The sequence below is a fragment of the Piliocolobus tephrosceles genome, chromosome 4 (genome assembly GCF_002776525.5).
Source record: "Piliocolobus tephrosceles isolate RC106 chromosome 4, ASM277652v3, whole genome shotgun sequence".
Taxonomy (NCBI): Eukaryota; Metazoa; Chordata; class Mammalia; order Primates; family Cercopithecidae; genus Piliocolobus; species Piliocolobus tephrosceles.
In genome coordinates, this window is record NC_045437.1 from 174,383,445 (window position 1) to 174,397,312 (window position 13,868).

Genomic DNA, 13,868 nt, shown 5'->3' on the forward strand with positions numbered 1-13,868 from the left:
GGAGGCTGAGCTGGGAGGATTATTTGAGCCCAGGAGTTTGAAACCAGCCTGAACTCTAAGAAAAAAAAAAAGAGTAGTAGAGTCTTAAGGAATAGCTATAAATGTTTGATGCTTTAGTGTTATCCAATGAATCACCCTGGTTTGTAGCACCCTATTTTGTTTTGTATTCTGTGTCTTGTTTGATGCTTTAGCGTTATCCAATGAATCATCCTGGTTTGTAGCACCCTATTTTGTTTTGTATTCTGTGTCTTGGTCCTGGGAGGAAGCCCGAGGGCCTAGTTGAGGCCTCTTCCTCCCTGGAATAGCCTGGGGGAGACAGGCGACTTGTGCTTGGCCATTGGATGATGCCACCTGGATGTGGCCTCTTGAGAGAGTGGTGTCCCATGGTTGCAATGCTAACAGTAGAGGTTCATGCCAGCAGTGTGGTTCCAGGCAGCCCCAATGAGTCTTGCTGTGACAGACCTTTGCTGTAAGCAGGATCTTCTTTAGGCCTGGACAGGAGGGTCTTTAGGCCTGGACAGTGGGCTATAGAGGGCCCACTGTGATCTCTTCTGACTTCACCTCTGCTCACCTAGAGTCCATATTCTCTGGACCATCCTTCTAGACTATACTCTGGGTACCCAGAATCCTGAGATTCCCTGCCCAAAGGGCCCAAAGCCTGTGAGAGCAGATCAGGCCACCACTGTTTGCAATCATAGGTCCTCAGAGTGGCAGGAGCATCTGTTTGGAGTGTGAGTAATATGTAGAAAGAGCTTAGACAAGAGGGCTGAGTATTCTCACCAGTGTGCGTGAGGGCCCTTGTGGTGTGAAATGGGGCTGGGGCTAGGACAAAAAAGTGGGTAGGTTGTGAGCTCAACCATGGGCTCTATTTGTACTCTTGTTCTGGGCCTCATGAATGTTAGGAGTGAGACTGGCTATGGTCTTGATACCTTAGCCTGTGTTCCAAGCCTGACCTTTAGCCTGCTGAGGACTGTGAGCTCCTAAGAATCTTCTAATAAATGTTGTTGCTTAATATAGTCAGAGTTGCTTTCTGCTGTTCATCACCAAGAACACAGACTGAAACAGAAATGTTAAAGGGAATTCATTCTACCTTCCATCCCATAAAGACGGTTAATAAAGCACCCTGGTGAGCATTCTGTTTTCTGGGAGTTAAACACCCACGTTAGAGGCCACAGTCCCACCCTGTGACACACAACCAGACTCTGCTTCCTCCTCAGGCAGGATCAAGAAAGAATGAACAGATGGAATTGATAAATATCTAAGTACAGTTATAGCAAGTTGTCATCCAGGTTTCATTTGTTCTGGAAAAATGACATAATCTCAAACATTTAAGATATTAAATGTTGTTAAAGAAAATTCACCTTTTTTTAGTGAATGCTTTTAGTGTTTTTTTTTTCCAGATACATCCACTTCAAAGTCTTTGAAATCCATCAATCTCTTTTTAATAAAAGATATTGATTTCAGATAAAATTAATATTTCTATAATTAGGATAAAGCAAACACACATTCTTATCCTGAGTTTATTATTTCAGGTGATTTCTACTAGAAATGACTTCCATGAGTATTAGAGTTCTGAGGGCCACTCAAATATTTGCCTACATGCTTATGGGAAGCTTGTGTAGCTTTTACTTGGTAGAAATTCCAGTTTTTCTGAGTTCTTAAATTCCTTCAGGTATTCCATTTTGTATTCTTTGTAAAAGACTGGATCATTATAATAAGCAGTTAAGAGAGTCTTTCAATGCAGAATTTTCTTTCCAGTATTTTACCACCATAAGGATTCCAGAGTTCTTGCAACACTTAGTAAAATCTTGAACTTGTTCAGAACACCTCTCTCTGGCCATTTTTCTCATTATGTTAGGCATCAAAACATCTTTTTCGACATGTCTTAGTTGCTGCTGGGGTTAAGCACCATCTTGGTGGGCAGAGAGGGTGACTGTGTTGCCGCCTGGTTCAGAGAAACCCATCAATCTTTCTAAAAGGCCTCTATTATTTTAGAAGTGTTTTATGTATAGTGCTTAATTATTGACAAGTCTTAACTCCCAAACTGGAATATGTCACCTCTTTCAGGCCAGGAACTCTGTTAGAGTCATCTCTGTAGCACAGTGTTGTATACACAGGAGGACCTCAGCAAACAGTTGCTGAAATCATATTTTATTTAGCATTTATAGTAATCACTACTATATGCTTCTTTGGCATTTTACATATGCTAATTTAATACCAGTCTCTGTGGGCTTGAGGAGAGATTAAATTTAAAATAAATTTAAATGTATGTATATACACACCACTATCCTATAATAAAAGTTTAAGGCACATTTAAGAAATTGTAAGTAATGATGCATAAAGATTTGGGTAGAAGAGAAAGTAGAGATATTGGAGATTATGGTAAGTAGTGACATAGTATAGGAAAAAGTTCCAGGCAGGAAGCCAAAGAAAAGCGTAGGTGATAAGAAAGAATGAGACAAAAATTGGAATCGTAGGAGATAATAAGTATAAATAATGAGACATCATATGTTGAGTTTCAGTCTTCAAAACATTTCAAGGGAACTCCCATCTCTGGAGAGAAAAGTGGGCCAATCCTTTTATTGAAGGAGTACCTGATACTCGGAGGCCACGTGGCTCCTAAGAGAAAGAACAAGAATTGGAGCCAGATTTTTCACTGTTCCTCTTGTAGTGACAATTAGCAAAGTAAAAACAACACAGAACAGAGTAACTGCATCTTTATATGAAAAGAGTAAACGTGCTAACAATGGCTGCCCTTATTCACAGTTAACTTGTTTAATCTTCATAGCTTAATGAGCTGTTACTCTCTTTTGCAGATGAGAAAACTGAGCACAAGGCAGTTCAATAACTTTGCCAAGATTCAGTAACTTTCCCAATATCTTTCCCTAAATGGTAGCAGTGGGATCTGATTTTGAATCCTGTTTGTCTCCACAACCACTGCTTGTCTCTTCATTCTGAACAAGCTTTCTCATCCTGGAGAACAAAGAGTCTGTTGAAGCACTACATATAGACTTATATTTGTATTCAATAATTTCAGTGATTGCTGGTGTAACAACCAGTCTGATTTCTGTGCCTGTTGCTTGGCCAGAAGTACTAATGATAGTTTCACTTATTTGTTAATCACATACTCTGTGTAGCTTAATTTTCTTTCCTTCCTTCCTTCCTTCCTTCCTTCCTTCCTTCCTTCCTTCCTTTCTTCCTTCCTTCCTTCCTTCTTTCTTTGACGGAGTCTTGCTCTGTCACCCAGGCTGGAGCGCAGTGGTGCCATCTTGGCTCACTGCAAGCTCCAACTCCCGGGTTCCCACCATTCTCCTGCCTCAGCCTCCTGAGTAGCTGGGACTACAGGCGCCCACCACCTCGTCTGGCTAATTTTTTGTATTTTTAGTAGAGACGGGGTTTCACCATGTTAGCCAGGATGGTCTCGATCTCCTGACCTTGTAATCCTCCCGCCTCGGCCTCCCAAAGTGCTGGGATTACAGGTGTGAGCCACCGCCGCTGGCCTTAATTTTATTTTCAAGCACCCATTAGATGTTGGCCTTCGACAGCTGTGGAAACAAAGGCATAGAGGTTAAATAACTTGTTTACACAGTTAGATAATGGCAGAGCCAAGAGTTCAGTTTGTGACTCCAAATTTTGTGACTCCAAAGACTCTTCTCTTCAGAGCTCCGTTAAGCGACTGTAGTGTCCTCTTCACCTCTGTCCCAGGTGCGGCTCTCTCTTCTCTCCCAGAACTCTGTCCTCTAAGGGCCCATAGTTTTCATTACCATTATTGAGGTGGTTGATGTCAGTTGCCTGCTCAACCACCACATCCACCTTCTTGCATGCTCACAGAGACATGATTTTGTTCATCTCTTCAGAGGTCAGTGATAGGTTTAGACATCAGCATGTATATGAAATTCTGGGTAATGAGATATGAGGGAAAGTCTGCTGGTGCATGGTGGTTTCCAGAAAAAATTTCCTCTGTCTTAAAAAGAAAAGAGTGGTTTCTTCCTTCCTCCACTGTGGGAGCTTGTTAGAAGATATCACATCTGGAGTAGTGGCAGTCATCTTGCACCCATGAGGGGACAACCCAAATTGGAAATAGCCAACATGCTGAGAAACTCTGAGTGAAGACAGGAAAGAACTTAAGTCCTTGATGAAATCTTTGAACCAATGAATTTCCCATTCTGGAACATCTTGAACTCAGGACTTCTTGTCATGTGAATAATAACATATCCTTGCTGTTGAAGTCACTTCTGCCTGGGTTTTCTGTCACGTACATTTGCAACCATCCTAACTGATATAATTAATATATTCAGCATCACCATCATCATCATTAACATGTATTGGGTGCTTACAGTAGCCACTGTGTCGAGCTTGTTACGTGCATCTTCCTATTTAATCCTCACTACAGCCTTATGAGCTACGTGCTTTTATAATTTCTACTTTACAGATGAGGAAACTGCAGTTGAAAGAGGTTAATGTGACCAAGGACTCACAGCAGGGAAGTGGCAGAACAGTGATCTGAAGAACAAGGCACTCTACTTCCTTCATCTTTATTAATACTGCAATAAACCACAAGTTTTATTATCCTTGTTTTGTTGATAAGGAACCTGCAGTTCCTCATCTACATAAAAGAGATTAAGTTCTGCCCCAAACTAGTAAGTGAAAGATTCAAACTGAGATTTTTCTGATTCCAAGCCTGTGTTTTTCGCTGTATATTCAAGCTTCTCACTTGACCACCTTCCCAGACTCTGAAAGGATTTCTCATTTTCAGACTTTTCTTTAACTCTTTCTTCTCCATTCCTTACCTGTTCTATCCTGCAGTCTGCCAGCCCCTTGCTTTCTCCTGAATGACAATAGATATTTATCTCTACTTACTAGTGATCTAATTAAACTATGACATCTTCTAGAAACTGGGTTCCTTAACTTTGTCAACATGCACCTGTTGCCTGGCAGTATGGACACCTTGATGAGAGGATGGAGACCTCAGGCTTGTGGTATAATAGACATTTGATGGGGTAAAACATGTGCTTGGGGTGGATCAGGGGGAAGGGGCTGAAGGGAATGCTTTCCTGTATGTGGCTCATGGGCTCTGCAACCCTGCTCTTCGAAACAATTAAAATGGAATACAGAAAACTCCTATATTTAGACCAAAGGAGAATCCAAATATTGGCAATGTTAAAACTTTAGAGACAAAAAGAGGAGGAGGACAAAAGAAAGTTAATCACTACTTTCAGTAATGTCAATTTAGTCTGGAGACTCGAACTCCTTGCTACTCTTGCCCAGTTTGCCTCCTCATCTCCTATAGGCTGATCTCACAGGGAGGCTGTGGCTCTTCCTCTCCCACCATGGTTGTCTGCATTTGAGCCAGACTCCTTGGCTTTATTCATGCAGGTCTGGATTATTCTTGCTGCTCTCCCTCCCCATCTTTCAGCCCAAATCCTACCCATTTTTCAAGACTCAGTGCAAGTCCTACATTCTCTATGAAGCCTTTCTGAAACATATCTGCTTACATGAGTCTACATTTTCCTGACTTTAGGAGTTGTGATGATTCAACTCTGGAGTGTGGATGCTTCTGAAAGTTGTTTTCACCACCTTCTCTAAAACCCGTGAGCTTCTGAGCTATTGACATGATTGGTCCTTAGAACTGCTGACCCTTCAGGAGTCCCAACTATACCCGCAGCAGTCTTTCTGAGACCACCATACACCCATCTAGTGTTCTGCCTGACCTCCATCCTTTCTGTCTTCTTCTAGTAACATCACTTCAATTTTTCTTTGGAGGAGCCAGGGGAGGGCATGTGATCCAAGTTTTAGTCAATTAGCTTATTTATCTCCCAAGTCATCTGATTTGTGCAGAGAGCATATCATTCAGACCAGTCCAACAGGAATCTCTATGAGATTTATATGGAGCTATTTAAAAGCAGAGAATGGGTAAGTCATGGTGGCTCATGCCTGTAATTCCAGCACTTTGGGAGGCCGAGGTGGGCAGATCACTTGAAGTCAGGAGTTTGAGACCAACCTGGCCAACATGGTGAAATTCTGTTTCTACAAAAAATACAACAATTAGCTGGACGTAGTGGCATGCACCTGCAGTCCCAGCTACTCAGGAGGCTGAGGTGGAGAATTACTTGAACCCAGGAAGCAAAGGTTGCAGTGAGCCAAGATCGCACCACTGTACTCCAGCTTGGGAGACAGAGCGAGACTCCATCTCAGAAAACAAACAGACAAAAAAAACTTAGGAATAAACTTAACCAAGCAGGTGAAAGATCTGTACGTGAAAAACTATAAGACTCTGATGAAAGAAATTGAAGAAGACATAAATAAATGGAAAGATATTCCATGTTCATGGTTAGAAAGAATTAATATTGTTAACATATCTATACTACCCCAAGCAATCTACGGATTCAATGCAATGCCTATCAAAATTTCAGTGGCATTTTATACAGAAATAGGGAAAACAATCCTAAAATTTATATGGAGCCATGAAAGACCCTGAATGGCCAAAGCAATCTTGAGCAAAAAAGAAAGCCAGAAGCATCACACTACCTGATTTCAAAATCTACTACAAAATTACAGTAATCAAAACAGCATGATCCAGCTATAAAAACAGACACATAGAATAGAGAGCCCAGAAATAAATTAATGTATTTATCATAATTGATCTTTGACAAGGTGTCAATAATGCACAATGGTGAAAGGATAGTCTCTTTAGTAAAAGATGCTGGGAAAACTAGATATCTACATGTGTAAGAATAAAATATGACATTTATTTCACACCATATAAAAATCAATTCAAAGTGGATTAAAGACTTAGATGTGAGACCTGAAATTGTAAAACTATTAAAGAAAAGTATAGAGAAAAATCTTCTTGACATTGGTCTGGGCAATGATTTTTGGATGTGAGCCCCAAAGCACAGGCAACAAAAGCAAAATGGACAACTGGGATTGCACCAAACTAAAAGGTTTCTGCATAGCACAGGAAACAATCAACAGAGTGAAGAGACAACCTAAAGAAAATGTTTGCAAATCACACATCTCATAAGAGGTTAGTATCCAAAATATATAAGGAACTCAAAAACTCAATAGAAAGAAAGTAGCCCAATTACAAAAATGGTCAAAGGGCCTAAACAGACATTTCTTCAAAGAAGACATACAAATGGCCAACAGGTATATGAAAAAGGGCTCAACATAACTAAGTATCAGGGAAATGCAAATCAAATCACAATGAGATACTATCTTACTCCAGTTAGAATGGCAATTATTAAAAAGACAAAAGAAATGCTGATGGGTATGTAAGTTAGTATAGCCATTATGGAAAACAGTATGGCGATTCCTCAAAGAATTAAAAATAGAACTGCTGTATGATGCAGCAATCTCACTTTGGGGAATATATCCAAAGACAATGAAATCAGTATATCAAAGAGATACTTGGACTCCTATGCTCATTGCAGCATTGTATTAGTCTGTTCTCACATTGCTAATAAAGATATACCCAAGACTGGGTAATTTATAAAGGAAAGAAGTTTAATTGACTCACAGTTCCACATGGCTGGGGAGGCCTCACAATTGTGGCAGAAGGTGAATGAGGAGCAAAGTCACATCTTACATGGGGGCAGGCAAGAGAGCTTGTGCAGGAAACTCCCACTTGTAAAACTATCAGCTCTCATGAGACTTACTCATTACTACAAGAACAGTATGGGGGAAACTGCCTCCATGATTCAATTATCTCCACCTGGCCCCACCTTTGATACATGGGGTTTATTACAGCTCAAGTTGAGATTTGGGTGGGGACACAGCCAAACCATATCAAGCATTATTCGTCATAGCTACGATATGAAATCAACTCAAGGATTCATTGAAAGATGAGTGGATAAAGAAAATGAGATATGTTTACATATAATGGAATAGTATTCAGCCTTAAAAAAGAAGGAAATTCTGCCATTTGTAACAGCAGAAATGAACCTGGAGGACATTAGGCCAAGTGAAATAAGCCAGACACAGAAAAACAAATACTGCGTGAGTCAGTTACATGTGGAATCTACAAAAGACAAACTCATAGAAACAGAGAGTAGAGCAGTGGTTGCCAGGGACTGGGAGTGTGGGACATGGGGAGACGTTGGTCCAAGGGTGTATAGTTTCAGTTAGACAGGATCAGCAAGTTCTGGAGATCTGTTGTAAAGTATGGTGACTATTATTAATAATAATACGCTATATACTTGAAAATTGCTAAGAGTAGATCTTAAATGTTCTCATCACAAAAATGATAAATATGTGAAATGACAGATATATTAATTAGCTTGATTTAATCATTCCACTATTTATCTCTCTCTCAAAATATATTGTACAATACAAATATATACAATATTTGTCAATTATACCGTAATAAAGCTGAAAGAAATTTTGTTTTAAAGGTGAGAAGCTCTCTTTCTTTAATCTAATTTGATGAAAGCCTGTTTTTTTGAATTTCAAGAATTTTTGACAATGTGCTGAGAATAAAGTGAACGGAGAGGAAATTCCACAAATAGCAAGAGAGACACTGATTAATTCCATCATTTGACCTGAATTATGTATCTAGCCAAACCCACCCTTGAAATTTTCATTTTCTTGAGACAATAAATTTCCTTTTGCTTAAGTCTGCTTGTGTTGGGATTTTTCTCAACTGGAACTCAAAAAGTCTCAACAGATTTATCCACCCAACAAGTGAGGTTTCCTGATACTACATCATTAAACCTGTGCTATAAGCCTACAGCTACTAGAAAAAAAAAATCTTTGTTATCCAACAACAACAACAAATGCTCTATTTCTTCCTGCCCTTCTTCCTAGTCTCCCTTAGAGTATTAAGAAAGTGATCAGGGGCCTAATGTATGTCCCTGAAAGCCTTGGTTTTGGTCTTGTCCTCAGAACAGCAATTCTGTGCTTAGAAGGAACTGGACATGGTTCTCTAAGACATTGTAAAACAGAATTCTGGATCCAGTGTGATGTTGATGCTGAAGAGCCTTTGTTGTTGGAGAAACCTGGTGCTAGATCTTTCCTGAAATTGCCCCAGTATCCTCAGACCCGTCTGAACACTGAGGAGAGGGCACGAGTCATGTGCTGGAAGGCTGCTAGAGATACAGCAACAAGAAGACATTTTCAGAGAAAGGACCCAGGCCATGAAGAATTTCCAATAATTTCATGGTTGTGCCATAGGTTTATGAACAGATTTATACACTCCAGGCGTGGGGAGTTTCAGGGCTCTCAGTAAAGCAAGAAGGCCAGAGAGATGAAGTGGGAAGGATATTTGCAGAGAATGAAGCAATTTTCAACCGGAAAATATAAAAATGTAGCAACTGCAGAAACCCAGAACTGATACTTCTCTACTGCTTATATTGTGTGAACACGTCTGTGTTTGTGTGTATAGCAAAGTTAAACGTTGAGTAATCAGACTGTTTAGCAATCGTTCCTCATTAGGCCCCGAGCCTTGGTGGTAGTGCCTTGTTCATGGTTTGAGGAGCACTGGCTGGAGTGTTTGCCCTGACGCCCCCTGCCTCACCTTTTCCTCTGGGGATGGGAAGGAGGTGCAGTGGGCTGTATCCTTGAAACTTGGCCCAGTGACACAGAGCGTGGGTCACTTTGCTTTGTGCAGATCACCAGACCTCAAATAGGAGGGGAAGGGCTCTGATGCTGACAGGTTTCTAAGTGAGGCTGGCTGGAGGCTGGTGTGGCACTGGCTGGGGAAGCTGGAGATCGGGATTATTGGCATTTTCTTGAACCACATGACACCGGACAAATACTAGTCAACTACCAGCTGACTTGGTGCCTTTAGGCTCCGCCTCACCCTTTCAGTTGCCTCAGTGGAATCGAAATATAGATCTGTGCTGTAAGACTTTTTCTGTGTTTCCCAAGCCTCCCAAATTCCTTGAAATGTATTTGAGGCCACATTTTTTTTCTTTTCTTCTTGTTAACTCTTTTTTCTTAAAATCACACCAAGAATTCATGCTTAACCATAGAAACATGAGAAAATTCAGAAAAACAACATGGAAGAGTAAGTATAAGCCCATTGTTAACATTTTGTTAACATTCTGTTGTTAACATTTTGTTACATGTACAGTCACGTTAATCATTGTTAACATTTTGTTACATGTGCAGTCATGTGTTGATTCACAACAGAGATTTTGTCCTTGTGTGAACGTCAGAAAGTGTACTTACACAAACCTAGATGGTACAGCCTACGACACACCTAGGCTACATGGTATAGCCTATTGCCCCTAGGCTGCAAACCTGTACAGCATGTGACTGCACCGAGTGCAGTAGGTAATTGGAACACAATGGTGTTTGTCTAAACATATCTAAACATAGAAAGGATCGAGTAAAGGTATGGTATAAAAGATTTTAGAAATAGTACACCTATGTAGGGCACTTACCATGAATGGAGCTTGCAGAACTGGAAGTTATTCCGAGTGAGTTGGTGGCTGAGTGGAGTAAATGTGAGAGTTTAGGACATTACTCTAGACTACTGTAGACTCTATAAACACCGTACACTTGGGCTATACTAAATTTATCTTAAAATATTTTTATTCAGTAATAAAATAGCCTTAACTTTTAAATAAACTTTTTAATTTTTTAAACTTTTTGACTCATTTAATGACACAACTTAAAACACAAACATACTATACCACTCTATAATGTTTTCTTTCTTTATATCCTTATTCTATAAGCCATTTTCTATTAAAAACTTTTAAAAAATTTTTAAACTTTTTTGTTTAAGACACACACACGAGTCTAGGCCTACAAGAGGTCAGAATCAACAAAATCACCATCTTCCTCTTCCACATCTTATCGCTCTGAAAATTCTTCAGGGCGACATCATGCATGGAGCTGTAGTCTCCTATGGTAACAATGTGTTCCTCAGGAATACCTTGTGAAAGATCCGTCTGAGGCTGTTTTACAGGTAACGTATATATATAAGTAGGAGTATAATCTAAAATAACCATTAAAAGTATGGGATAGTAAATACATAAACCAGTAACAGTTATGGATTATCATTATCAAGTATTGTGTACCATACATAATTGTATGTGCTATGCTTTCTATATGACTGGCAGCACAGTAGGTTTACACCAGCATCACTACAAACACATGAGTAATATACTGTGCTATAATGTCAGGATGGTTATGATATCACTAGGTGAGAAATTTTTCTGCTGTATTATGATCTTACTGGACCACAGTCCAATAAGATATATGGTTCATCACCGTCCGTCATGTGGTGCATGACTATTTTTTCTTTTTGTGTTTATTGCTTGGTAACCTCTTTTTAAAAATTGAGTATATTCTAGACATCTTTTCTTATCAATAAATACTCTTCTATACAAACATTTTAAAGGTTGGCTGCATTGTGTCCTATTGTCTGGATGTATGTAATTTATTTTGCCAGTCCCTGTTGCTGGGCAAGAAAGTGGCTTCTGGATTTCCTGTATTCAGTATAATAACCTCCTTATAGTTACATGTTTGTGTACATCTTTCAATATTTCTCATAGCTTTCTTGAATTGGAATTGAAATTTTGTAGCTTTTTATGCTTGTTTTTAAGGTGTTTATGACTTTGTCAAATTGTTCTACAAGAGGTTGTGCCACTCATTTATGAGTGTCCATTACCTGAGTACCAGTTTTCATGAACTAATAATCATTCCACCCACTTTGGGGCTGGAGCACAACAAACCACACAGACTCACTTTCTTTTTTAATCTATTTACTCCTTTGTAGTTTTGCTTCTCATTATCCTAGATACATTATGAATTTTCTGTGGAATGCAAGTATCTTGGTCCTTCCATACGTTTAACCAGTGTTTGTTCAGTGCCAACATGTGCTCAGGCTGGGGCTCAGACTAGACTCTACCCTCAAGGAGCTTGCAACCTAATGATATTAATTAGAATCAGAATTTCACGTAAGTAATAACCAATTCATGCACAGCAATTTTAATGTTACCTCTTGATATGTATTACCTCATTTAATGTATACAGTAATGCTGATATCAGTATTACTACCATCCATTTCACAGATAAAGACATCAAGACTGAAAGATGCTGGTTGAAAGCCTATGCAACTAACACATGGCAAAGTAGCAATTCTAAATCTCATCCTTCTTCCTTATACCCTCAAGATAGCAGGGGGAAAGAAGGTATTCTATTAAGGACATATGGAAGGACTTCTTACCCAGACTTCTTTGCCTCATTGTCTCTCATCTCTGAAAATCTCTCATGCATTCCTTTATAATCAACACCACTTTTTGAGATAAACTTCTTTTTAAGAGGTAAATAGATGAACAGTTCCAAGTAAAATAATAATGCCTATCAGTTTTCTCCTTATAGGAGGGTCTAGGGTGGAGGTGGGGCTGCATCAGTGGGAGGGAAAATGAGTGTACATAATGCCACTGAATTGTACACTTAAAATGGTTAAAATGGTCATTTTAATGTTATGTATATTTTATCACAATTTTTTAAATTACCAAAATAAAACCTTAAAAAATAAGCATTATCATCTGTGGGGTAAAAAATAGGAAGGTAGATTTCAGGAGATAAGCTTCACCTATCCCGTATTTAACATGCATGGACCTTCCTTCCACAAGACACTGGGACTATAATATGGAAACGATTGATATTCTAAGAGATGCTAATTTTTAGAGTTGTTTAGATTTTCAGGTTCACAATTTCATTTTCATTTCAGAAGTAGGTAGATGTCAGGAGATGACCTTCGCCTATCCCATATTTAACATGCATTGACCTTCCTTTCACAAGACACTGGGACTATAATATGGAAACGATCAATGTTCTAAGAGATGCTAATTTTTAGAGTTGTTTGATTTTCAGGTTCGATATTTCATTTTCATTTCAGAAGTATAATTTTAAACATTATAATGTCATTACATATTCCCTACAAAGCAGCATATGTAAAATCCAGAAACAAGACAGTGGCCTCTGACTCTCCGGCATACGGCAGTATCAGTTCCCAGAATAACAAGACATTCTTGATTATGATTTAATCATAACTGGGAAAACCCAATATGTAGAGAGGTCATGTTAGAGTTTACAGCTAGAAAAATTTTTGTTTCTCTTAATGAACAAATGTGTTTCCTTTTAGTAGATGATAGTTTTTAAATTAATAGTTTTCCTTTTTTCACCTTGACTACCAGGAGCACAGAGCTAATTTGGGGGATGATTGCAATGATTTATCTATAGCTTAGGCTTTATAGTCAGTGTTTTCCTAGCTTTTCAATCCAAGTATTGGTTCTTCCATTTTTGTTTTAATGGGTCAATTGGATTTTTGACCTTTGTCATAAACGCCCTCATTTTTTTTTAAATAGGCAAGGAATATAATATAAATAAATGGAAGGACAGATGAAAAACAACCACTTGACTGGCAGGCTGAAATAGAAGGGAATACTAAATTACTTTATCAGTCACCTAACCCAGTTTAGATTCCTGCCTGGCTACATTTTACTTCAGTTAGCTGCTTTTCTGCTGTCTGTATGCAAGGTACGTATTCTCTCATCTGTGACTTGCTTGGGCCTGGCCAGCTGAAAGCAGCAGCTGGTCTTCACCTTCTGAAGCTAATATTGGTATACAGTGCTTAGAGAGTCTCTGCTGGAGGAGAAGTGCTATGTAACATACCTGCTCTTCACACACTGACAGAAAAAAACTCAGTTGAGTCTGAGTGGGCAGGGTTACCAAGGTACTGCTGGTGGAGGGTCCAAGCTCAGGGCTTCAAGATAGTAGCAGAAGCAGGGGGAAGGCTGGCCCCACTGAGCTAGCTCTGGAGGTTGAGCCTGAGTTGGTGCTGTCTTTGTCAGAGATGGCCTTCTAATGATGGTGGGTGTGCCTGTGTACCCCTGACCCCTGAGTGTAATGTA

The 13,868-nt window shown here is 39.4% G+C and overlaps 1 pseudogene; it reads right to left on the reverse strand.

Annotated features, from left to right (window-relative positions):
- Positions 1 to 1,595: 1,595 nt before the first annotated feature.
- Positions 1,596 to 1,883, reverse strand: LOC111527809 (annotated as a pseudogene).
- Positions 1,884 to 13,868: the final 11,985 nt, after the last annotated feature.